This window comes from Plecotus auritus (genome assembly GCF_963455305.1).
Source record: "Plecotus auritus genome assembly, chromosome: X".
Taxonomy (NCBI): Eukaryota; Metazoa; Chordata; class Mammalia; order Chiroptera; family Vespertilionidae; genus Plecotus; species Plecotus auritus.
This window is the reverse complement of record NC_137784.1, coordinates 69,055,132-69,081,888: the sequence shown is the minus strand read 5'-3', so window position 1 is coordinate 69,081,888 and position 26,757 is coordinate 69,055,132. Positions and strand designations below refer to the sequence as shown.

Here is a 26,757-nt window from a genome sequence, read left to right as displayed (position 1 = left end):
TCAGGGGTCCTCAAAATTTTTAAACAGGGGGCCAGTTCACTGTCCCTCAGACCGTTGGAGGGCCAGACTATAGTTTTAAAAAAAACACTGTGAACAAATTCCTATGTGCACTGCAGGCCCGGGACGAGTCGGCTGCTAAGCAGGACAGGCAGCGGCACCCGGCGGGCCGGATAAATGTCCTCCGCGGGCCGCATGTGGCCCGCGGGCCGTAGTTTGAGGACGCCTGCAAATTTTCACCATTAGGAGAAGTACTTTTCTGATTACATTTTAGTTTGGTTGAGCAGTTCATTATCTTCTTTGATAATAAAGTGGGAATAATCCACCAACTCGTAACACTATAACAGAAATGAATTTACCTAATTAACCCATTTCTACCCACTGTCATTTAGTGAAATGTTCTAATGGACTCTGAGGATAACAGAAGTGGTGGATTAGGTAAATTTTGCTTGGGTAAATTAAGTCAAGACCTCGGTGTTCTGATTTGAACATTTGAGGCTTTAAAATGGGCCCTGAATCCTGAGCGGTATGCTCAGTGGTTAAATTGTGGACCCATGCACTGAAGGTTTCCGAGTTCAATTCCTGGTCAAGGGCACATACCTGGGTTGCAGGTTCGATCCCTGGCCTGGTTGGAACGAGTGAGGCAACCAACAGACGTGTCTCTCTGTCATCGATGTTTCTCTCTCTCCCTCACCCTTTCCAATCTCTATAAAAATTAATGGAAAAAATATTCTTAGGTGAGAATTAACAACAACAAAAAAAGGGGGCTCTGAGCAGCCAAGATCCAGCAAAGAAGGTATCTGAAGGGTACACAGAAGGTCATTTAGCCACACAATTGGAAGAAATTCAAAACTGGCAGCCATTCGATCCCCAGTGGGAGGCGTGCAGGAGGCGGCTGATCAATGTTTCTCTCATCAACGTTTCTGTCTCGTTATCCTTCTCCCTTTCTCTCTGTCTAAAATAAATAAAATAAAATATTTTTTTAAAAGTGGGTAATTTGAAACAAGACTGAATTTGTGAAACAAGATTGCCAGTGTGTAGATAATTGTTACAACTCAAAGATAGATACATGGGGTAAGAAGATATTACTCTCTCTAATTTTGTATATATTAAAAATGTTCTGCAATAAAAAGTTAAAATAAATTAGTATTATGTTTGCTCAAGGAAGTTTGGAAATATACATCAAAAGGCATTTATCACAATAAAATATTCAGATAAGTGTGGCAATATATGCAAAAAAGAATGCTCATTCCAGCATTGTTTGTAGTAGTGAAAAAGAAGAAACAATCCAAATATCTACCAAAAAAGAACTGGTTAAATAAATAATACTGTCCATACAATGGAAGATTATGCATCCATCAACATTTGCTATCTCTCCCTCTCTCCCTCTCTCAATATACACACACTGAAATGATGTTCATGATGCCTTATTAGGAAAAAATAAATGCATGATTGTTGAAAGATTAGCATGGCCCTTATGAAAGGAAAACCAAGCAAATTACTAAAGCTTTTTCTTTTTCTTTTGGAAAACAATTTGGCAGTGTCTGACAAAATGTAAAAGTCATTAAAGATAATTCAGGGGGCCTGGGTTCCTGTGGGGCCTCAGCAGCGGCAGCAATGCCTGAAGTTCCCCCTTTAAATAGCCTGCCCACCATGCTCTGGCCTGCCACCCTGACCAACAGCTGCCAGATATGGACCCCCAACATGTACAGGGTCGGAGACTACATCTACTTCTAGAACTCCTCCAGAGAATTGAGGAGCTCCACAAGGCCGATGGGAAGATGGAGTCCAAGGTGGTGTGCTTCTACTGGGGGACATCTCCAGCATCCTTATTGCCCTGGCCACCCTGTCAGACAAGCTTGCCAACCTGTCTATCTGCTACAAAACTGGACTGGGGTCAACAATAGTGAGGAAGGGGAAATCAAGGAGGATATGGAGAACCAGAGATGGTTGACCTGCCCATGAAGTTCAAGTACCAGGTGCAACACTGGGAGCTGTTCTTTTCAAGAGAGCTGGAGTTGCTGCCTGGCACCCACATCAGAAGAGAGTACAGCATCACTTTCTCTGCTCGGTGAGACTCAGTTGCTCAAGTCGTACCTGGAGTGGAAGGACTTTTTCTACTACCGTGTTTCCCCGAAAATAAGACAGTGTCTTATATTAATTTTTGCCCCCAAAGACATGCTAGGTCTTATTTTCAGGGGATGTCTTATTTTTCCATGAAGAAGAATACGGTACACATTTATTCTTAAATTAAAATAAAGGAAATGTATTACCTGTATACGGTACGGTAGTATGGTAGTTGTCAACACAAACCAAACAAACTGTGAATCCTACAGTATCAAGAATTTACTCATTTATTCAATGACAACCATGTCATCATCTTCTGGAACATCATCATAACAATCCAATTCCTGAATTTCCTGGTGAATTTCTTGTGACTCCATTTCTTTCAGAATCAGTGGACCAAATCTCTCATGTTTAGCAATAGCATTGTCTTTAAATGAGTACTTCTTGTCAAGGTAGCCTGCTCGCAGTGCATTTGCAATGCAACTGTCAGTGATTTTCTCCCATGAATTCTTCACCCAAGTCACAACTTCTTGCAGTTTAGGTTTCACAAAGTTTCCACGCTGATTTCTCTCCACTCTATTTTCAATGTAGTCATTAATTTCCATGAGCAAATTGTCTTTGAATGGCTTGTTTATTGCAATATCAAGAGTCTGGAGATAGGCCGTCATTCCTGCGGGAATCATTATCTGATCTATTTTTCTTTCGTGAAGAAATGTCTTCATGTCTTTAGCGCAGTGAGTGCTGGCTGCATCCCAGACTAGCAGACCTCTTTGGCTCCCTTGCATAACAAGCGACAGCATTAAATCGACCCACTTCCTTATAACTGCTTGTGTGGCCCAGGCTTTTTCAGTTTCAGGAACAAAAACGCCCAAAACACGTTCAATCTTTTCCTTCTTGCCCTTAGAAATGATTAAAGTTGGGATTTTAGTGCCATCCAGACGAATTGCCAAAATTCAGGAAACACGTGCACTTTCGTAAGCAGTGGAGGGAATGTACGCTAAGGAGGCACCCCGCTTTTCAATTGTTGTTTGAGATGATTGGCCCATAAACACTGCAGTTTCATCCATAGCAATCATGTTGGAAAGATTGTATTTGGAGAAGTCAGCATCATCAATAAAGGACTTGAATGCAAGTGCTCGCTTAATAACTTGAGTATCTTCCAACCTAAACAATGTTGTAGATCTTCTTAAAGACAATTCACTTTGCTGAAGGAAATTATCCAGCCAGTGTTGTGATGCTTTGAAGTCTTTGGGGGCTATGTCAAACTGTGGTGCCATTGCAAGGGCAAATTCTTGAACCTGAGCCCTATTCACAACCAAAGCCTTTGCTCTCCTGTCAACAACCCATTCACAGATCAGGTCTTCCAGCTCGGAAAATAATGGTTGCCGACCTGATCCACACTTGCGCTCTTTAGCATTTCCCTTGTCCACTTGTTCAATGAGGTTACCATACTCTGCTCGCCATTTTCGGACCAATTGGATACTCAACATCTTCTCTTTGCAGAAAGCAGTAATATTTTGGCCCCAAGAGTCTTCCACGATTCCTTTCTTGTACTCCATGGAGTAGCTCTTTCTTTTTGCGCTCATTTCTAGGGGTAAAAAAAAAAAGTAATTGGGGTATCAATGTGGGGGGAGGAGGATCACTCAAAATGACACAGGGGGGATCAGAGGGGGGAATCAAAATGGCACAGGAGAATCAGAGGGGGGATTACCATTTTAGTAACCCCTTTTTATCCTCCTGTGTCATTTTAAGTGATCCCCCTCCCCCCACCCCTGTGCCACTGAACACCTTCACCAGACATCCCCCCTACCCCTTTATCAGACATTTACCCCCTGGGGCCTGCCTGGGACTGTCACTGGGCTTGCTGGGGCCTGGATCTGGGCTGGAGCAGGGTCTGCCACTAACTGAGAACCTTCAGTCATCATGAAGGCGGCCGCGAGCATCAGGTAGTGTCACCAGAGACAGACCAGCACTCACCACCTTCGCCGCGTCCCGTCTGCTCTAATCCTCTTGTTCTTCTACACGCATCTGCGAAAGTCTCCTCCTTTCTCCTGCCCCGTGCTCACTGCTCACTCCGACCTCCGCTCTGCCTCCACACAGCAGTGACGTCAGGACTCCGCGTAATGTCACTGGTTGCTAGACGCCAGTCGGGGCGGCCCTAGCGACCAGTTTACAGTAAATTAATTTTCATTCTGAGACAGAGCCTGGGGGCCTTATTTTCTGGGGATGCCTTATATTTCACCCAGAAGGAAACCTGTAAGTAGGTCTTATTTTCAGAGGATGTCTTATTTTCGGGGAAACACGGTATCTCATCTACAACCCGCAGCAGAAGATGCTGCTGGCTGACAAAGGGGAGATTCCTGTGGAAAACCAGTACCAGGCTGACATCACCCCACCTGGAAGGAGAGGAGTACAGTTGTGATCAGTCCAAATTGGAGACCAAGATGTGGGAGACACACAGCTCAGTCATAGACAAGCAGATTGACCAGTTGCTGGTGGTGGCCCACTCCTTGGGCAACTTTGAGCAGACCCTTGACTACAGCAGCAGCTCCGTCTGACAGCCCAGCCTGCACATGAACACTGCAGCTGCCTCCCAGGACATTACCCTGTTCCACCCCATGCTGCACAAGAACTTGTATGACTTTGCCAAGGCCGTTTTGGTTCTGGTGTGTCAAGGTGGGCTCGTGCTCTGCTGGGGTAAAATGGAGGAGTGGTTGGTCTCAGAGGCCAGTATCTTCAAGGAAGCCCTGGAGAAATACAGGGAAAATTTCAATAACATCCACCAAAACTTTTTACCTTGGAAGTTACTCACCAGCATCATCCAGTACTACTCCATGTGGAAGACTGCCAATAGATATGTGCAGCAGAAATGTTTGAAAGCAGCTGAAGCTGAGAGTGCGTTAAAGCAAGTTTATATCCCCAACTATAACAAGCCAAATCCAAACCAGATCAGCGTCAACAACATCAAGGTGGGTGTGGTGAAGGGCACAGGGGCTGGCAGAGCTGTCACATCACTCAATCTTACCAGTGGTATTTTTGGAGTCCCCCTAACATGCAGCATCATCTCTGCACATCTAATTGCACATATTGGAAGAAATATGGTGACCTGAAAATGCCAACCCAGTTAGATCTCGAGAGGCCAGGGCCAAACAGCAGTAACATGAGACTCCATGCCATCCCAGCCCCAAGCAACAGGAGCCGCAAGTTCCCTGTGAAGATGAGCTAGGCCTTCTACCTGGATACCACCAAGCTCATGTGGATCTCCCAGCACCTGTGCTGAGGGATCCTGTGCCCATGGCACACCTCCAGTCATCCCTACCTGGCCATCAACAGCTTGGCCATCAAGGCTGGGTGCATGGCCAAATTGCCCAAAGTCTCGCAAAGCCTGAAGCAGAACCACCCCTGCCCCACCTCCCCGCCCCCACCCCAATCTGACCCAGTGAAAAGCTTATCTAGTGTGCCCAGTGGCCTGACCCCCGCCAAGTTGCCCCTGTTATCAACAATGGCTTTCCCACCATCCTGGGAAAGAGGAACTATGAGCAGCACAGCAGGGTGGATGGCGTCATGCAGAAGCGCCTCTTGATGCCCAATAGGTGCTTGTGGAGCCATGGACAGACCAGGCACATGGGACCAAGCCTAAACCTCCTGTTCAAGGGGAAGTTGTGCTCTGTCAAAGTGCTCCTGATCCCAGGTACTCCCTGCCCTGCCCCACCACAGCCTCCCCATTTCAAGCAGCTGAGGATGAACTGGATCCATGTCCCTGATGAAGTGTTTTACTTGGTCACTGAGGAGACCCAGAAGATTCATTCTACAGCTGCTCTTGTCCTAGGAGACCAAGAGCGTTGCCTGCAGGCCCTGCATCTAAGTGTCCAGCACTAGAGACAGTCCATGCTGCTTCAGTTGCCTCCGCCCACACTGGTAAAAGATGAGCCATAAATCTGAGGGCTAGGCTTCACCACTGCCCCAGGCTATTCGGGAAACCAACCAAGCCCCTGCTTGCCTGCCCACCTGGTTTTGGTAGCACCCTCCTGTCCTCACCTGCAGAGAAGCTATTTCCTTTGCTGCACCTGGAGAAAAAGTGCCCTTTAACTTATACCAGGAATGCCCAGGAGCTGATTTTAGCTTGGTGTTACTTTTTTGTCTGAAGCTTTCACTGCAAGCTCATGGGCCTGCCAGAAGTTTTGTATTCTGTTGAAGGTGCCTTTTTAAATTTTGTTTTTATTACTTTTTGGGGAGATGAATTTAAGGTCTGTAGCTTACACCTGGTATGTCAGTATTGGTGCAGCCAGCCAAGCTGCCTGGTGAGGTTGGCTCCTTGTTTTTTCAAATAATTTTAATATTTAAAAAAAGAAAAAAAAACACTCATAAAAGAAAAAAAAAGATAAGTCAGTAATTAAAATCCTGTTTCTAATTAAAAACAAAACAAAACAAAACAAAACTGGAAACAGCTTCAGTGTCCACCAAATGGAGACTGATTATAAACAATAAAATAGTAATAGTTATTAAAAAGTCAGAGATAAGGCAAACATTCTAATAAAACTTAGGCAGACAATTTAATAGGTATTTCAAAAAGGACAGTTATAAATGACCAATAAGCACATGGAAAAATGATCAATGTCACTAATCATCTGAAAATACAAATTAAAACCCCAATGACATATATTTACCCTCTTAACTAAAATGCCTAAAATTAAAAAGACTGAAAGTGCCAAATTTTGGCAAATATGTGTAAAAACTGGAAATGGAAAATAGTATGGCAACATCTTATAAAGTTAAGCATACTACCCAGCAATTCCACCCCTTGACATTTACCAAAGGAAATGAAAAGTTATGTCCACGCAACAACCACATATAAATGTTCAAAGCAGAATTATTCATATAGCCCAAAAGTGAAAGCTACCCAAATGAACCTCAGTTGATGAATAGATAATATTTCATGATATATTCACACCATAAAATACTACATAAATGAAATTATAGAAGGCAAAACTATAGTGACAGAAAACAAGTCAAGGGATATCTGGGGTGGTGGTGGGGAGGAATGCAGCTGAATTGGATGTAGAAGTGAAAAGGTCACGTGGAAACTTCTTAGGTCGAAGGAGACATTTTGTAGTTTAATCACCATGCTAGTTACATTGCATACAATTACCAAAATTTACCAAGTTATGCAGTTAAAATTGGTGAATTGTATTGTAGATAAATAGCAACTTAATGAACCATCCTATCTAATAAAAGAGTAATATGCAAATTGACCATCACTCCAACACACAAGATGGCTGCCCCCATGTGGTCAAAGATCCTGCCCCCATGTGGACACAAGATGGCCACCACAAGATGGCCAGCAGGGGAGGGCAGTTGGGAGGTACCAGGCCTGCAGTTGGGGGCAATCAAGCCTGCAGGGAAGGGCAGTTGGGGGGGACCCAGGCCTGTAGGGGAGGGCAGTTGGGGGGGACCCAGGCCTGCAGTTGGGGGCAATCAAGCCTGCAGGGAAGGGCAGTTGGGGGGGACCCAGGCCTGTAGGGGAGGGCAGTTAGGGGTGACCAGGCCAGCAGGGGAGGGCAGTTAAGGACAAACAGGCTGGCAGGGGAGCAGTTAGGCATCAATCAGGCTGGCAGGGGAGTTGTTAGGGGTGATCAGGATGGCAGGCAGAAGCGGTTAGGGGCAATCAGGAAGGCAGGCAGGTGAGCAGTTGGGAGCCAGCAGTCCTGGATTGTGAAAGGGATGTCCGACTGCCCGTTTAGGCCCTATCCTACCGGTAGGATCGGGCCTAAATGGGCAGTTGGACAACCCTTGAGGGGTCCCAGATTGGAGAGGGTGCAGGCTGGGCTGGGGGACACACCTCTCCGTGCATGAATTTTGGTCTTAGGCTCTACAGCAGCGGTTCTCAATCTGTGGGTCGTGACCATCGGAAAACACAGATATTTACATTACGATTCATTAACAGTAGCAAAATGACAGTTATGAAGTAGCAACGAAAATAATTTTATGGTTGGGGGTCACCACAACACGAGGAACTGTATTAAAGGGTCTCGGCATTAGGAAGGTTGAGAACCACTGCTCTAGATGCACTAAAGTGAGGCTTCTGTTAATTCTTCATATATCTTCTTGGTTTAGGCAAAGGACAAAGAACCATTTAAATTATCCAAACCAAACTTCTAACTCTTCCCAGGCTTGGATTAAGCTCTCCTCCCAGTAAATTCTATTGGGACTTCAAGCCTTCTATCCAATCCAATTACTTTCTGATTATTCTCACGCAAGGCCTTGCCCCTCTATTTCATCACACTAACTCCCATTGTGCATGTCCAAAAGTTTTGTTACATCATCTAGTTCTTATTGTCCATGCCCTGGGCAGAGGAATTTCCTACCCCCACCTCCAGGACTGGGCTTTTAGGATTTCTAAGGAGGTTTCCTGTCCAGTTCTAGGACCAGTGGCAGCCCCCTGAGAGTGTGCTAATGGGTCTGTTTACCAGTAAGCCAGATGGAAATTCTGTTTTGTTACTTGTTCCCACTTTCCAATTTATGAAAATTATTTAATTCTCTTTTGCTTTCTTCCTTATATTAATAACTCTGCCTATGCAGACACAACCTCTTGCCCCTAGTGAATAAAAAGTTATGTCCACGCAACAACCATGTATAAATGTTCAAAGCAGCATTATTCATATAGCCCAAAAGTGAAAGCTACCCAAATGAACCCCCTAGTGGGGGTTAAGAAAAACACAAGATAAATCCTGTGTCCCTTTCTGATTCAGGATGTGAAGGGCAATCCCTCCACTAGTTCTTCTTTCTCCCAGCATCAAAACCTTCTAGTGAAGTTATATGTTATTTTTGGCTAAAAGCAATTTTTTAAAAGGATGATTTCTATAAACACATGGTCCTCTCTGAGCTTGTAGCAGGCAGACTTGTTTTACAGGATGGGAAAAAAGAACTTCTGAATTTATGAAAAATATGTCAACCTGGTGGTTCAATATAAAACTGTAGGAAATCCAAGGATATTTCAGCTAAATCATTTGATTAAAAATTTGGTTATTTGACCTGATAGAGCAAATCAAAGTCACTTGATGTTAACTCTAAGATAACAGCCTACTGATTATTGACAAAATATCTTGCAAGGATGCAGATCAAAGGGAGTCATTTCTAGATGTAATCCATCAAAACAATCTTCATATCTCTACGATATTTTATCAATAGTATGTTTAGCATAACTGTTCTAGGTAGTAAGACATCACAGAAAGAAGACAGTGGAAAAACAAGTGCCTTCAAAAGCAGCAAGTTTGGAGACTAAAGATTAACTTCTAATTGGAAACATTCTTGGACTAGAGTATCTCCAAAGGTTGCAAAATAAACGTCTTGGACTATCAAATTTTTGACAGTCACAGCATTAACACCAATTTGGATTGTTAGAAATTAGAAATGTTTCAGATATGAATAAAGATTATTCAAAAGAGAATGATATATCATCAGATCTCAGTAGTAAGACAGATCCCCATCCCCACATGGAAAATAGTGTTTAAAGACCACAGAGAGAAACAGCAGAGTCTGAAACATGCTGAAGAGAAAACCCAAGGCCTTAGTGGTCTGCATATTTTTTATGACAGCAGGGAAAGAACTGTTCTGAAAATCTAACCTAGGTACAACTAGTATTTCAAGCCAGACACCTTTGATCACTCTTCCCTGAAAATTTGTTAGTTTCATTCTCAGCCAGCCCCTTCCCATGTTTAAAAACAAAACAAAAATGTAACCAGGATCACAATGACTGGAATAAACAAGGGGGCCCTTTCCACTCACTTAACAGCAACAAATGCAAAGTCAGTTTGGGAAATACCAGCTATATGAATGCTATTTTACAGTGTTTGCTTCATGTTAGGCATGTTCTAATTAATGATTTACTTAAGCAAGGTATTTCAGGGAAGAAAATCCCACTCAATGCCCTTTATCAGGCTTGTGCACTCCTGCTCATTAAGAAGGCTGTCTGTGGCTCTAAAAAAGGTTTACTCCAGAAGCTTAAACATACCACTTCAGCTACTGCCAGAGAGTCTCTGAGTATATGCAGAAAAATACTTAAAAATTTATGCTTTTATTATAGAAATTTTCAAAATATATAAAAGTAGAGCCAAGATTACAATGATCCACCACACATCTAACACACAGCTTCAACATCTATAAACTCCTGTTCATTTTTGTTACATCTATGCTCCCCTTTTCCTTTTTATGAATTATTTAATGCAAATCCTAGATATTGCATCAATTATCCATTAATACTTTGATGCTCATAAGTTTTTTATCCCGTTCTTAGAACAACTTAAAGATGACACAAGAAAAAGAAATAAAACTGAAAGATTAAACCCAGAACTTGACAATTTATCAGATTTTTACATTACCATTACCACTAATTTGGAATTTGAAGTTCAGAACTATAAAATATGTAAAGCAAGTTCAGCAATCTATCACCCACAACTAGAACAATTTAATGACCTCTCCCTTGACATTCCCCAAAGGAAAAAACAACAAAGGAAAACACTGCCTCATTGGTGAATTTAAGGTCCTCTGAGTCTTTTCTTTGGGGCAAAGGAACTAGAATATTACTAACAGAAGTACACTGAAAAGTGCTTTTTTCAGACATAAATATAACTGACTATTCAGAGTTCTTATTTTTCATCTAAAAATATTATAGCTTAAAGGTGGCACTCTCACTTTATAGGGTCTGACCAAAAAGTCACAATTCCAAGACATCTAACTCAACATTTCATTGCATTGAAAATATAAAGCTGCCCTTTACCCTTTTTTACCCTTAGGAGTGCACACACTTCATTTTCTTGGATCACTGAAATCCTTTCTCAAAGTGAATTACCTTCACTGTAATCCTTTAAAACAATTGAGGAAAGCTAACTTCAAATCCCCGAGTTTCATGGTTTTGTGAATATATCCAAAGAGTACAAATGAGTTTACTAAAACCCATGCGGTCCTTAGCCAGTGTCTATGTGAAATGCTAAACAGAGCAGCAGCAGAAAAACCTGGCAAAATATATATATATTTTTTAAATAAATCTTTATTCAGATTATTACAATTGTTTCTCCTTTTTCCCCCCATAGCTCCCCTCCACCCGGTTCCCACCCCACCTTCTGCCCTTACCTCCCCCCGACTGTCCTCATCCATAGGTGTATGATTTTTGTCCAGTCTCTTCCTGAACCCCCCCATGCCCCTTTCCCCCTGAGAATTATCAGTCCACTCCCATTCTATGCCCCTGATTCTATTATATTCACCAGATTATTCTGTTCCTCAGGTTTTTAATTCACTTGTTTTTTAGGTTCACTTGTTGATAGATATGTATTTGTTGTTCATAATTTTTATCTTTACTTTTTTCTTCTTCCTTTTCTTTAAGAATACCTTTCAGCATTTCATATAATACTGGTTTGGTGGTGATGAACTCCTTTAGCTTTTTCTTATCTGTGAAGCTCTTTATCTGCCCTTCAATTCTGAATGATAGCTTTGCTGGGTAGAGTAAGCTTGGTTGTAGGTTCTTGCTATTCATCACTTTGAAAAATTCTTGCCACTCCCATCTGGCCTGCATAGTTTCTGTTGAGAAATCAGCTGACAATCGTATGGGTGCTCCCTTGTAGGTAATTAACTGTTTTTCTCTTGCTGCTTTTAATATTCTCTCTTTGTCTTTTGCTCTTGGCATTTTAATTATGTTGTGTCTTGGTGTGGTCCTCTTTGGATTCCTTTTGTTTGGGGTTCTGTGTGCTTCCTGGACTTGTAAGTCTATTTCTTTCACCAGGTGGGGGAAGTTTTCAGTCATTATTTTTTCAAATAGGTTTTCAGTATCTTGCTCTCTCTCTTCTTCTGGCACTCCCATAATTCTGATGTTGGTACGCTTGAAGTTGTCCCAGAGTCTTCTTACACTATCTTCAACTTTTTGGATTTTTTTTTTTCTTTTTGCTTTTTCAGTTGAGTGTTTTTTGCTTCTTTTTATTTCAATTCTTTGACTTGATTCTTGTGCTCCTATAGTCTGTTGTTGGGTCTCTGTACAATATTTTTTATTTCAGTCAGTGTATGTTTAATTTCTAGTTGGTCCTTTTTCATATCTTCGAGGGTCTCGTTATATTTATTGGCCTTTTCTAGGATATTCTTGAAAAGCCTTATAACCGTGGTTTTGAATTCTATATCCAGTCGTTTGTTTTCCTCCATTTCTTTTGTTTGTGATCTGTTTCTTTGATGCCGCATTTTCACTGCTTCCCTGAGTTGGTAGGGTAGATTTGTGTGCTAGGTTCCCTATATGGCCCAGTGGGTCGGCCTCCCCAGTTAACCTGAGGTGGACACTCTTGGTGCACCCCTTTGTGGACTGTGTGTACAGCCTTGTTGTAGTTAAGTCTTGATTGTTGTTGGTATCACTGGGAGGAATTGACCTCCAGGCCAGTTGGCTGTAAGGATCGGCTGTGTCTACGCTGGGAGAAGTTCGGTGCTGGAGACAGCCTTATAGGATTAGACTTGCCAAATTGCAGTAGCCTCTGTGCTCAGCTTGGATGGGGTGGAGTCTCAGGGTGGAGCAGACAGTCTTGGCTTCCCGTCAGCCTTGCCCTTGCGTGCACGCGCCTCCAAACCTCTGACTTCCCGGGCTCCTGAGTCTCCGCCCGAGAGTCCAGATTCCCCCCACAAGAGCGTGGGTCCCCAGGGGCTTGCCTGGAACTGGGGTTCAGTGCAGTCAGAACTGGGGCTCAGTGCAGTCAGGAGCTTCTGACTCCCATCCACTAGGGAAAGCCTGTGGCAACCTCCGCAGCCTTTGTGCGCACTGGCATGCGCGTGCCTTCAGACCTCTGCCTTCCCCGGCTCCCGAGTCTCCGCCCGAGAGTCCAGATTTCCCCCCGTAAGAGCGTGGGTCCCCAGGGGCTTGCCTGGAACTGGGGTTCAGTGCAGTCAGAACTGGGGCTCAGTGCAGTCAGGAGCTTCCAACTCCCTTCTGCTAGGGAAAGCCTGTGGCAACCTCCGCAGCCTTTGTGCACACTGGCATGCACGCCTCAAGACCCCTGTCCACCGGGGCTCCCCTGGGTCTCCCCCGGGTCTCTGAGTCTCTGGGTGCCTTTCTCTCTACCTGACAGTCCAGACTCCCCCTGTATGAGCCTGTGTCCACGGGGTTTCGCCCGGGACTGGGGTTCAGTGCAGTCAGAACTGGGGTTCAGTGTGGTCGGGGGCTTCCTTCCCCCTTCTGCCAGAGAAAGTCAGCCAGGCTCTCAGCCCCCCTTCCTCTCTGCGTGCACAAAGACCCTTTGCCGTACCTCCAATTCTCTGTGAGCTTTTCTCTTTCCTTCTAGTTGTAGAATTTTCACTCAGCCAGATTTCCTGTGGTTCTGGATGGTGTCCATTCTTCTGTCTTTTAGTTGTAGTTTTGAAATTGTTGTGTGAGGCAGCAGTTTAGGTGCTTACCTATGCTGCCATCTTGGTTTCCACCAGGCAATTTTTTGATAATTTATTCCTGGCAAAATATTTTAATACTAGAGGCCCAGTGCACGAAATTCGTGCCCGGGTAGGGTCCCTAGTGGCTCCCGGCCACTGGCCGGGGCCTTCCTTTGTTCCGTGCTGCCCCCTGGTGGTCAGTGCACATCATAGCAAATGATCAAACTCCTGGTTGGTCGAACTCCTGAGAGGACACTTTGCATATTAGGCTTTTATATATATATAGATGATAGAGTCTGACAAAGTGACATTAGAAAACACAGGACTGAAGGCAATAAGCAAGGATGAACATGTAGCAGCTGCTTTAGAGATGAGAGAAAGAGAGAGAAAGAGAGGAAGAGAGAGAGAGAGAGATCTCACTGGGCTGAGATGATGATGAACATGCTAGCAGCCCAGATATAGGATTTATAGAGGCTTATTTTCAAGTAATCTCGAACCCATGGAAGTGAGAAACCCCAAGCAGTCAATGAGCCAGATCCTGACAGTTTGAATGAAATAAAGATTTTGATAAGGATAAAATAATAAAGAACATCAGGAACAAGTTGTCTGGCACCAGGAGAAAGTCTTAGAGTAAAATACAATAGGATAAGCTTCTGCACAGCAAAAGAAACCATCAACAAAACAACAAGAAAGCCCACTGCACGGGAGAACATATTTGCCAATGTTACATCCAATAAGGCCCTAATCTCCAAAATTTATAGGGAAATCATACAACTTAACAAAAGGAAGATAAACAATCCAATCAAAAAATGGGCAAAGTACCCAGAGAGACACTTTTTGAAAGAGGCCAAGAGACATATGAAAACATGTTCAAAGTCACTAATCTGAGAGATGCAAATCAAAACAACAATGAGGTACCATCTCACACCTGTCAGAATGGCTATCAACAACAAATCAACAAACAACAAGTGCTGGAGAGGATGGGGAGAAAAAGGAATCCTTGTGCACTGCTGGTGAAAATGCAGACTGGTGCAGCCCCTGTGGAAAACAGTATGGCGTTTCCTCAGAAATTTAAAAATGGAACTGCCATTTGATCCAGTAATCCCACTTTTAGGAATATATTCCAAGAAAACAGAAACACTAATTAGAAAGGATATATGCACCCCTATGTTCATAGTAGCACAATTTATAATAGCTAAGATTTGGAAACAGCCTAAGTGCCCATCAGCAGATAAGTGGATTAGAAAACTGTGGTACTTCTACACAATGGAATACTATACTGCTGTAAAAAAGAAGGAATTAGTAGCATTTGCAACAGCATGGATGGAACTGGAGAGCATTATGCTAAGCGAAATAAGCCAGTCAGAGAAAGATAAATATCACATGATCTCACTCATTTGTGGGATATAATGAACAACATAAACTGATGAACAAAAATAGATACAGAGACAGAAGCATCGAACAGACTGTCCAATGTATGAGGGAAGGCGGGCAGTGAGGGGGTAAGAGATCAACCAAAGGACTTGTATGCATGCATATGAGCATAACCAATGGACACAGATGGGGGTGTGTGTGAGGGCATGTGCTGGGGGGTGTGTGGATGGGGAAAGGTCAATGGGGGAAAAGCAGACTCATGTAACACTTTAAAAAATAAAGAATTTAAATTTTAAAAATTAGATGAATGTTAACTAATAATGGAAGTAATCATAGACTCAGAATATCATCAATTTGAGCATCATAATAAAATAATGAAAAGCTGATAGAAACTTTTGTAATGCAGTATCAGCTAATAATAGCTAATTTCAATGATCAATCCTAAAATCATTAAAAGAGAGAAAGCTAGACATTATGGTGAGACAATAAAAAATGTGAAAATAATGCATATTAAGTATTGTTAAAAAATAATACCAATATTTACAAGCAATGTAAGAGATAGAGGGCATGCTTTTTTTTTTTTTTTTTTTTTTTTTTTTTTTTTTTTTTAATACCACAGGGCTGTGTTAGTAAAATACAGAATAGCAGGAACTCTATGAGAGAAAAAAAACCAAACATAACTACTTCAACAAATAAACTGTAAAAAAATAAAAAGTGGAAAGATAAACTTATAAACTAAAAGAGAATTAAGAGACATGAAAAACAAATACAGTGTTTGGATGGATTTATTTGGATTTGGATTTTAACAAAAAACTACTAAAACAATTGAAAACATTTGGGGAAACTTGCATATCTATTGTACATTTAATTAATTTTCTTTTAGCTGTAATAATGTATTGAAATTTTTCACAGAAAGAGTTCTTTATGTACAATATCATGTCATCTGCAAATAAGGAGAGCTTTACTTCTTCTTTTCCAATTTGGATGCCTTTTATTTCTTCTCCTTGTCTAATTGAAATGGCTAATATTTCCAGTACTATATCAAACAGGAGTGGTGAGAGTGGTCATCCCTGTCTTGTTCCTGTTCTTAGGGGAAATGGTTTTAGTTTTTGCTCATTGAGTATGATGTTAGCTGTGGGTTTATCCTATATAGCTTTTATTATGCTGAGGTATGATCCTACTATTCCCACCTTGTTGAGAGTTTTTATCAAGAAAGGGTGTTGGATTTTGTCAAATGCTTTTTCTGCATCAATTGATATGACTATGTGATTTTTATCTCTCAATTTGTTTATGTGATGTATCATGTTTATTGATTTGCGGATATTGTACCATCCCTGCATTCCTGGGATAAATCCTACTTGGTCATGGTGTATGATCTTTCTGATGTACGGCTGGATCCGATTTGCTAGAATTTTGTTGAGGATATTGGCATCTACGTTCATGAGGGATATTGGCCTGTAAATTCTCTTTCTATGTGTTGTCTTTATCTGGTTTTAGTATAAGGGTGATGCTGGCTTCATAAAAGGAGCTTGAAAGTGTTCCTTCCTCTTGAATTTTTTGGAATAGTCTGAGGAGGATAGGTTTAAGTTCTTCCTTGAATGTTTGGTAAAACTCTCCTGTGAAGCCATCTGGCCCCGGGCTTTTGTTTGTCAGAAGCTTTTTGATGGCTGCTTCAATTTCGTCAAAAGTTACTAGCATATTGAGCTGTTTAGATTCTTCCTGATTGAGTTTTGGAAGGTTATATTTTTCTGGGAATATGTCCATTTCCCCAGGTTGTCCAGTTTGTTGGAATAGAGTTGTTCATAGTATTTTTTAACAATCTTTTGTATTTCAGCGGGATCTATTGTTATTTCTCCTCTTTCATTTCTGATTTTGTTTTTTTGGGTCCTCTCTCTTTGCTTCTTGGTGAGCCTGGCTAAAGGTTCATCAATATTGTTTATCCTTTCAAAGAACCAGCTCTTGGTTTTGTTGATCTTTTGTATTGTTTCTTTGGTCTCTATGTCTTTTATCTCTGCCCTGATCTTTATTATTTCCTTCCTTCTGCTGGGCTTTTATTGTTGCTCTTTTTCTAACTCTTTGAGTTGTAGGGTTAGGTAATTTATTACCATTGTTTCTTGTTTTTTGCAGTAGGATTGTAGAGCTATGAACTTCCCTCTCAAGACTGCTTTCGCAGTGTCCCATAGATTTTGGATTGTTGTGTTTTCATTGTCATTTGTTGCCATGATGTTTTTTATTTCTTCCTTGATCTCTCTGGTAACCCAGTCATTGTTTAATAGCATGCTGTTTAGTCTCCATGTGTTTGATTTCTTTGGGTTGTTTTTATTGTAGTTGATTTCCAGTTTTATGCCACTGTGGTCTGAGAAGATGCTTGATATGATTTCTATCTTCTTGAATTTGAAGAGACTTTGCCTATGTCCCAACATATGGTCTATCTTTGAAAATGACCCATGTGCACTTGAGAAGAATGTATATTCTGTGGCTTTGGGGTAAAATGTTCTAAAGATGTCAATTAATTCCATCTGGTCTAGTGAATCATTTATGATTGATGTTTTTTTGCTAATTTTTTGTTTAGAGGATTTGCCCAATGGTGATAGTGGGGTATTAAAGTCTCCTACTATGATTGTATTGCTGTCAATCTCTCCCTTGATATCCTCCAGGAGTTTTTTTTTTTTTATGTATTAGGTTGCTCCTGTATTGGGTGCATATATGTTTACCAGTTATTTCTTCTTGTTGGATTGCTCCCTTTAGTATTATGAAGTGGCCTTCCTTATCTCTTGTTATGTCCTTCACTTTGAGATCTAATTTGTCAGATATAAGTATTGCTACCCCAGCTTTTTTTTCATTTCCATTCGCCTGAAAACGTTTTTCCATCCCTTCACCCTCAGTCTGTGTGCATCTTTTTTTCTGAGGTGGGTTTCCTAGAACATATATCTGTAGACAGCAGATATATGGGTCATTTTTTCAAATCCAATCCGTTACCCTATGTCTTTTGATAGGGACATTTAATCAATTTACATTTAAAGTTATTATTGATAGGTACTTATTTGTCGCTATTTTTAATCTTTACCCCTGTGTTCCTTCTTCGCTTCCTATTTCTTTTTTTTTCACAGCAGACCCTTTAGCATTTCTTGCATTGCTGGTCTGGTGGTAATAAATTCCCTTAGTCCTTTTTTGACTGTGAAGCTCCTGATTTCACCTTCAATTTTGATTGATAGCCTTGCTGGGTATAGTATTCTTGGATTCAGACCCTTCCTTTGCATGACTTTGTATATTTCATTCCATTCCCTTCTGGCCTGATGAGTTTCTGTTGATAAATCAGTTGCTAGTCTGATGGGGGTTCCTTTGTATGTAACTTTCTGTCTCTTGCCGCTTTTAAGTTTAGTTTCTTACTTTGTCATTGGTGTTTGCCAATTTAATTATAATGTGCCTTGGCGTCTGTCTTTTTGGTGTTCATTTTGCTTGGGACTCTGTGAGCTTCTTGGATTTGTGTGGGTTACTTCTTCCCTATATCATGGAAGTTTTCTGTCATTATTTCTTCATACAGGTTTTCTATTCCTTCCTCAGTTTCCTTTCCTTCTGGAACCCCTATTATGCAGATATTGTTTTGTTTTGTGTTTTCCCAAAGTTCCCTTAGGCTCTCCTCCTGCTTTTTAATTTTTTTTTTTCTAGAAGCTGCTCTACTTGGGTATTTTTTCCCATCTTGTCTTCTAGTTCACTGATGTGGTCCTCTCCTTCTTCTAGTTTACTCTTGATGCTTTCTATTGAGTTCTTTACAGCAGTGTTGTCATTTTTCATTTCTTCTTGGTTCTTCTTCATTTCCTCTTGGTTCTTACTCATATTGTCAAATTTGTCTTCCATTCTTTTCAGCCACCTTATGACCATTTCTCTGAATTCTTTCTCTGGAAGGTTGCTTGCCTCCATTTCTTTTACTTCCTTTTCTGGTGATGCCTGCTGTTCTTTCATATGTGGGCTGTTTGTTTGTCTCCCCATGTTCTCTCTTCTCTGGATGTCTGGTTATGTAGTTCTCTCTCTCCTGTGTTGATTTAAAGGCACAAAATACAACACAACCAGGTACAACACACAAGGCACTGAACATAAATGTATTCATGATATTAATAACCTCCAATAAAGGTGACCACCAGAGAAAGGCAAATTAGGGGATAGGAGAGAAAGAAGAAGAGGAAAAAGAAAGAAAAAAAAAGGAGTGTCAAAATGAAATTGCGAAAAGAAAAAAAAAAGTAAGAGAGATAAGAAAGAGACTAAGAGAGAAAGGGGAACAAACTATATATATGGGGAGAAAACTCCAATAGAACTACAACTAATCCCAGCCAATGCCAGCAACAAGTACCTGGGGATTAATACAAACTACAACACCAACTAATATCAAGTGAGGCAAGGGAAAACAGAAGCAAAAAACAAACAAAAACAAAGCAAACAAAAAACAAACAAAAAAAAGAATAAGCAAAACAATCTCACAAAAAAGCATAAAAATTCGATATAATCAACATTCAAGCAAACAACAACAAAAGGATAGAGAGAAAAACAATTTTTTGGATAGTTAAGACAACAAAGAGAGAGGTGTGTATGGACTTGGACCAGGAGATTGGAGATTAGATATATAAGTAGGGTGAAATTTTAACAGGGGGTAAACAGAAAGAATAGGGAAAATCTAAAGCAGGTAAGGGGTAAGATAAACCGGACACCAAAAGGGGAAAGGTTAGGAAGAGAGTGATGGAATAAAGGTAGAGTTGAGATAGAGTAAAATGATGCTAAAGGAAAGATGAAAATAGAATGTAGAACACTAATCCCAAAGTAAAATAAAGAGAAAATAAAATGATACTTTAAAAAAAAGGTAAAATAGTAGTAGTAATATTATTGATTGAAAATAAAAATGCAATAATTAAAAAGGTAAAATCAAGTGAGGACAAAAGAAAAAAATAGTTTATTGAGTAAAAGATGCAAAAAATGAAAATAAAAAAATAAAAATAAAAAGTAAAATGTGCAGTAGTGAAGGTCATTCACTTCCTCTGTTGTTCTGTTTGGCACACCTGTTTCTCAGTCCGGACAGTATTGAAGTTCTCTGCCTTCCACTGCTCCTCAGTCTTGTAAGCCAGTCCTGATTTTTAAGCAGGTGGTGTGTCTTAATTTCTCATATTCCTTTATTTTTTATTACACAAGCGTCAATTTGTGATTCAGCTCCTGGGTGGCAGTGTTTCTGGATTGACTTCCAGATCTTTTTGGCCTCTCTAGCCTGTATTTACATCCTTCTTTCCCTGTGGCACTCAATACCGGTTTGTGCAAGTGGGCTGCCTCAGAGCTGGCTTTCCGATGGTCACTCCCCGCTCTGATCCCCAGGTCCCAGAAAAACAACTTTCCCCTGATGTCTCCCAGGGTGTCCCCAACTGGGTGATCCTATGTATTGGGCTTAGTAATCAGAAGCAAGGATTTGAAGAGGAAAAAGCCCAAGTGTGTGAACAATGGGTCTGCGTGCAAGTCTAAGCAGCTGGCACACCTTTGAAATTCTTAGGTTGTCCCTGCACGTCAGATCAAAATGGGTTGCTTTTTAGAGATCCCTTTTGTTAGCAGCTCTGAGGACCTCCTTCCAAATTCATGGATCACGCCAGCCCCAACAGCCACGGATTTTTCTAGGCACAGACTTCCCTGACCCTCCAGCTCCCACAAAACTCGTGTTTCTCTCTCCTACTGAGACCAGAGACCTCACCTTATCCCAGGCGAAATCTGACCTTTCCGTGGTGGAGTGTAGAGCTCCTCTGAATCCGCTTGTTTGCGCCAATTGGGGACTGGTGTTCTGGGGCTCGCAGCTGTTCGGTGGGTGCCGCAGTTGTGGATTTTCAGGCTTCTGATAAGCTCCACTATCCCTTTCAAGATGGTGCAGACTCCATGTCCGAGCCCGTAGCTCTGGGAGGGGACCCAGCCGCAGTGGGGGCTGCCCGGTCAGGGGAACCCAGTCTAGCAGTCCCCCACCTTCTCCTGGAGTTTAGCTGTCCCTTAACTTTCCAACAAACACTCCTCGTGCGACCCTCAGCTGTTCTTTCTTTTTGCTCCAGGACAAGGCTCGGAACACGTCTGTCTATTCCACCGCCATTTTTCTCCGACCCAGAAAGTGTTCTTTTTCTTAGGGATACATACAGAGAATTTTGTAGATAAATTTATGTGATGGATGGGATTTGCTTAAAAATAATCCAAGGAGGGGAAGTGTGAAACTACTGTATAGGCATTCTGAGCCTGATATCGCAGGCAGAACCTTTTGATAGATTTGGCCATCTTGTCTGTGACACCATTAGCAAACTTAGCACTGGTTTATTCCAAGCATAGGGTGAAGAGTTTCCTTTAACCAATTCAGTGCTGAATGTCCATGAATAATAGGAACTTCAATAGTTAAATAGTGTTATTTGATCTTAGAGTCTATGATAAAAACAGAATGCAAGCTTCTGATATTTTGCCACACTATAAGAAATTGAAAATCTATAAAAATCAGATTGTTTTGAGCTAAATTTATCTATGCCTTCTTGCTATACTGCCTTCCCCCCTCTTCTGTATTATGTAATGCTTTCCCCCTGATATTTCATTATAGATCTGGAATGTAATACAGAATTATGTAGGCTATGGCCTCATAATATAGCACAAGGAACAATGTGTTAGGAAGTGATAGTCAATGGGGAAAATACTAAATTTTAGTCAATTTACCAGAGTCAATCCTTTCCAAAGCTGTTATCATTTGGTATCCCTGATGCAAGTCTGAATTTAGTGAAATTAAAAAAATAAAACCCAGGAAACAGCTGTCAATGTCTATGCCATCTTAAATCTGACTTAGTTAGCAGCTTGTATGTGCCAATCTAAATTATAGCAGCAAGCAGTATTTGGCCTGGGGAGGGGAGGAGAGAAGAACACTAAAACAGATGAGGGCAGTATGTACCAAGGCTGCCTTCAATCTGGCCACAGTACCAAATAAACACATGAAAAATGAAAATTTCAGTTTGGTCTCACAGTGAAAAACGTTCAGATATTTCAAAGTCTTTGCAATTTTCACTTTTCAGGAAGATATTAGGTTTGCTCAGCTATAAAAATATGACTCTATAGATAAGTCCAAGAGTCTATGATTTCATGAAATTTGTTCATTGTCATGTCATGTATCTAAATGACAGTTTTTATGACTAGAAATGTCTGTGCCCATGATTATCTTTTGAAGGCAGTGGAGCTTAGCAGGGTTTTACAAAGAAATAAATGTCCTCTATTTGACAATAGAGATTTACAGACCAAGAGAATGAACACTGAGATGGCATTCAAGGCACTTGGAATTTTGCCATAATTTTGGCACTTACCAGCTAGCAGTATGATCATGGGCAAGTCAGTTCACATATTGACCCCAGTGAACACATTCTTAGAATAAACCAGTTAAATTAGATGATCTTCATAGTACTTTCCATTTATAAATTGTTCATTCAACAAATATTTGTTAGTTGGCCACTATAAGGGTACAGCATAGTAGATAAGAGCATGTTTCTGAAATTAGACTACCTAGGTTTACCTCCTTTACTGGCTGAGTGTGTCAATGGACAAGCTATTTTAACTTCTCTGTTCTTTAGTGACCTTATCTATAATGTGGGGATAGTTATAGCACCTACCTCATAGAGTTGTTGTTAGAATTAAAGGGAAATAGTGTATTTAAAGTATTTATTATTTTTTTGTTTTTATTTTTAATTCTTTATTGTGTAAAGTATGACATATAGTATTACATAAAGTATTATATATAGTATTTCCCCCATTGACCTCTCTCTGGCCACCCACACCCCCCAGCACAAGCCCTAACTCCCCTAGAGTCTGTGTCTATTGTTTAGGCTTATATGCATGCATACAAGTCCTGTGGTTGATCTCTTATCCCCCTTCCCTACCTTCCCACTGTTTGGCAGTCTGTTCAATGCTTCTCTCTCTCTTTATCTATTTTTGTTCATCAGTTTATGTTGTTCATTATATTCCACAAATAAGTGACATCATGTGATACTTATCTTTCTCTGACTGGCTTATTTCGCTTAGCATAATGTTCTCCAGTTCCATCCATGCTGTTGCAAATGGTACTAATTCCTTCTTTTTTACCACAGCATAATATTCCATTGTGTAGATGTACCACAGTTTTTTAATCCACTCATCTGCTGATGGGCACTTAGGCAGTTTCCAATAATTAGCTATTATGAATTGTGCCACTATGAACATAGGAGTGCATATATCCTTTCTGATTGTTTTTTTCTAGTTTCTTGGGATATATCCCTAGAAGTGGGATCACTGGGTCAAATAGGAGTTCCATTTTTAGTTTTTTGAGGAAACTCCATACTGTTTTCCACAGTGGTTGCACCAGTCTGCATTCCCACCAGCAGTGCACGAGGGTTCCTTTTTCTCCACATCCTCGATAGCACTTGTTGTTTGTTGATGTATTGATGATAGCCATTCTGACACTGGCATATTTCACAGACTTGAATAAACTCTCTAAATATTCATGTGGAACAAAAAGAGACCCGAATAGCTGCAGCAATCCTAAGAAAGAAGGACAAAGTTGGAGGGATCTCAATACAGATATCAAGCTATATTACAAAGCCACTGTTCTCAAAACTGCCTGGTGCTCACACAAGAACAGACATATAAACCAATGGAACAGAACAGAGAACCCAGAAATCAACCCAAGCCATTATGCTCAATTAATATGTGACAAAGGAGGCAAGAGCATACAATGGATTCAAGACAGTCCCTGAAATAAATGGTATTGGGAAAATTGGACAGTTACATGCAAAAAAAAAAAAAGAAAAGAAACTAGACCATTAACTTATATCATACACACAAAAATAAACTCAAAATGGATAAAGGACTATTTAAAGTATTTATAACAGTGCCTAGCATTCAAGGAATGTTATTTGTTGTTGTTATTATTATTATTATTATTATTATTATTATTATCAGTTAAGCATTCAAGATACAATGGGGAACAAGAACGAAATAGTTTTTGTTCTCAGGAACCATCTAGAAAAAAGGGAGAAAGAAATGACAAACATGGATAAAGCTATGACAGTAAAAGTACTTGCTGGGAAGAAACATAACAAGAAGCAACAGAGGTACCTTAATGTAACTTGTAGAAGAGGCTTAAAGTATGAAAAGAATAATAAATAAGGAATAGCTAGCTAAGGAGGAATAGGTTCTAGGGAAAGGAAATGGCATGTACAAAGGCTGTGGGTCAGTAATTCTGATGGGCTAAGACATGGTGTTTAAAGCAATTACCATACATTCAAAATTTATAACTCTCTCTCTCTCTATCAAAACACATTATAAAGGAAGTAAAAAAGGTAAATGACTGAGTGGGAGAAGACATCTGTAGACATATATCTGTCTAGGACTCATGCAGAATATATAAAAGAAAGAAGAGACAATCCAATAGAAAAATGAGTGAAAGACTTGACCAGCAGATACCTCATTAATAAGATATCTAAATGGCCAAGAATATACAAAAATGCTTAATTTCATTTGTCATTGGGAAAAAAAATTAAAATCACAATACAATACCACCACACATCCACGAGAATGGCTATTTTTTTTTAAAAAAAATCAAGGGTTTACAAGTTTGTGGAGAATCCTGGATGTTTATATTCCACTGGTGGGAATACAAATTTGTACAGACACTTTGGCAGTATCATTAAAGCTGACAATATGCATATTTTATTACCCTGTTATTGTTCTTTGAGATATATACTCTGTGGAAAAAAATGGGCCACATGCTAATCTGACAAGCTCAGTGAAGGCCTGGATGGTGGCTGGGGAAACTCAGAGACCTAAAGTAACCACAAAGCATGGTCTGACATTAATACTTTAATTAAAAAAAAGTTTATGGTGGGTAGTCATGTCTTAGGCTGGTATCTTCCCTGACAAAGGTCAATCTTTCCTTTAATGTAGCCTATTGTCTTTTTGCATCTATGATAACATATCTTTGGAATGTAAAAGTAATTTTCCTTTTCCTGGACCCCTCAAAGCACAGGCACCACTCTGTGGATACCACAAGTCCTCTCATTATTATTATTGAGTTAACTGTAAAGTAAAAGGAGTATGTGTCTATCATTTTACTTTTTATCCAATCCAAAAGGTTTTCCTGCTTTGCTTTCTCCTGCCTCCCTAATCTATCACCACTGGAGTTTATGTAACCCACTTACATCTCCTCATTTGATTGTAATGTATAAAAAACTATGTGCAAAACTACCATTTTCTGGAGCATTATCTCAATATGTTGAGATTCTCCTTCCTGGCAATTGTCAACAGTTTGGCTCAAATAAACTCACAAAAATTCTTTTCACTTTGATTGTTTCTTATGTTAATAACTCAATAGAAATGTGGACATAAGTTCATCAAAAGACATATAGTAGAATGTTGCTAGCAACACTATGTATAATATTTCAAAAACTGAAAGTCTGAGTGTCCATCAATAGCAGAACAGATAAATTAATCAATCATGCTGTATTCACACAGTGGGATGATAGACAGCAATGACAATGAATGATCTACAACTAAACTAAAAAATATGGATTCTCACAAACATAATGCTGAGTGAAAAAATTCAGACACACAAAATATATGTGATTCCTGCCCTGGCTGGCTTGGCTCAGTGGATAGAGAGTTGCTCTGTGGACCAAGGGGTCCCGGGTTCAATTCCAGCCGGGGGCATATGCCTGGGTTGCGGGCTCGATCCCCAGTGGGGGGCGTGCAGGAGGCAGCCAGTCAATGATTCTCTCTCATCATTGATGTTTCTATCTCTCTCTCCTTCTCCATTCCTCTCTGAAATCAATAAAGAAATATATTTTTAAAAATATATGTGATTCCATAAAACTGGAAAAGTTATCCAATGCTATTAGAAATCAAGGTAAAGGTTATTCTGCAGGAACAAGTAATAACTTGAAGGGGATGCATGGGTGGCCACCTAAAAATCATACTTGAATCTTCCCATTTTAAAGTGGATTGACAATGTCTGCTAATTAGAAACAGAATTGATATTCTTTTTGTAAATCTTTCACAATTAAAAGAAGAGATGATCATAGCAATTCCATGAATTGCATACATTTTCATTTCTCTTGCCCTTATGAATCTAGGATGATGATGTTTTCAAATCCAGAATCATAATTAAAAGTAATAAAAAGTTGAGAAACCACTGACCATGTGTGCAATTTGCAATAATTTAATTAATGCATCAAGGTGGCAGCTGATTTGTCAAGTGTTATAAATAATAGGTTGGGCATTTTCCTTATGAATATAATTTTATATTCCATACTAGAGGCCCAGTGCACAAAATTCATTCACAGGGGGCTGTGCCTCAGCCCAGCCTGCACCATCTCCAATCTGGGACCCCTCAAGGGATGTCCGACTGCCCGTTTAGGCCCAATCCCACTCGGATCGTACCTAAAAAGGCAGTCGGACATTCCTCTCACAATCCAGGACTTCTGGCTCCCAACCGCTCACCTGCCTGCCTGCCTGATTGCCCCTAACTGCTTCTGCCTACCAGCGTGATCACCCCCTAACCACTCCCCTGCCAGTCTTATCGACGCTTAACTGCTCCTTTGCCGGCCTGATTGCTCGTAACTGCCCTCCCCTTACGGCCTGGTCACACCTAACTGCCCTCTCCTGCCAGCCTGGTTGCCCCCAACTTCCCTCCCCTGCAGGCCTGGGTTCCCCCCAACTGCCCTCCCCTGCAGGCCTCATCACCCACAACTGCCCTCCCTTGCTGACCATCTTGTGGTGGCCATCTTGTGTCCACATGGGGGTGGCCATCTTTGACCACATGGGGGCAGCCATCTTGTGTGTTGGAGTGATGGTCAATCTGCATATTACTCTTTTATTAGATAGGATATATGTTAATTATATTCATTTATAAAAGCATTAATGTTG

General features: G+C 40.7%; 1 pseudogene across 1 annotated transcript; it reads left to right on the top strand.

Moving 5' to 3' along the window:
- The first annotated feature begins 1,943 nt into the window (after positions 1–1,943).
- Positions 1,944–5,943, top strand: LOC308240156 (metastasis-associated protein MTA1-like; annotated as a pseudogene). Its single transcript has 2 exons — positions 1,944–2,068; positions 4,342–5,943. The product of its transcript is annotated as a metastasis-associated protein MTA1-like (transcript).
- Positions 5,944–26,757: the final 20,814 nt, after the last annotated feature.